Source organism: Meleagris gallopavo, unplaced genomic scaffold, assembly GCF_000146605.3.
Source record: "Meleagris gallopavo isolate NT-WF06-2002-E0010 breed Aviagen turkey brand Nicholas breeding stock unplaced genomic scaffold, Turkey_5.1 ChrUn_random_7180001956773, whole genome shotgun sequence".
NCBI classification, from domain to species: Eukaryota; Metazoa; Chordata; class Aves; order Galliformes; family Phasianidae; genus Meleagris; species Meleagris gallopavo.
Genome location: NW_011217259.1, coordinates 34,277 through 35,209, shown reverse-complemented (window position 1 = coordinate 35,209; position 933 = coordinate 34,277).

Sequence of the window (933 nt, the reverse complement as noted above, 5' to 3'; positions counted from 1 at the left end):
GAAGCGGACGGGGGGAGCGGGAGGGGTTTGGGTTAGGATTAGGGTTTAGGGTTAGGAAGTTACTTCGCCCCCCTCCCCCCAGTCAAGGGCGCTGGGATCCTTGGGGTCCTGGAGGTGTGGGTTGTAGGGTTATGGGGTTCTAGGGTGTGGGGTATGGGGTCAGGTCTGGGATGTAGGGTGTGAGTTATAGAGTCTAGATTATGGGGTTTGGAGTTACAGGGTCTGGGTTCTAGGGTTTGGAGTTCCAGGGACAGGGTTTTTAGGGTATGGAGTTAAAGGGTCTGGGTTTTAAGGTCTGGGTTTTGGGTCAGAGTTATAGGATCTGGGTTCTAGGGTTTGGAGTTCTCGGGTCTGGGTTTTTGGGTCTGAGTTCTAGGGTATGGAGTTAAAAGGTCAGGGCTGTAGGGTTTGGGGTTTGGAGTTATAGGGTCAGAGTTATGGGGTCCTGAGCTCTGGGTCCTGGTTGGAGTCCTTGGTGCTGGGTGTCCGGGGGGGTCAGTGATCAGTTTTGGGGTTTTGGCTGAATTTTGCGGTCCCGGTTGGGTTCTGAGTGCTGCAGTTCCACACCCTTCAGCTTTGGGAAGCCGAACCGTTCGGGGTTCCGGGCTCCGTTTGGGTGCTGCTGGCGTCCCGGCTCAGCCCCGAGAGCTGCCGGGAAGCACCGGATCCGCGCTGACCTCTGCGGGAACGGGACGGGGCACCGCGCTGCCCTTCGGCCCCATAAACGGCCATATAAACGGCCCGGTGCCCCACAACCCCGCCCGTCCCCCCAGGACCCCCCCTCCACCCCTCTCCCCCCCGCGCTGTGACCCGTGTCTGCCCTGGCCGCGTGCCGTGGGGGGCGCAAGGGGGGGTGAACAGCTGGCTCAGCAAATCCAACCCTGAGACCGCAAATATTGACACGGCTGGGTGCAGGGAGCACCGCAGTGGGGG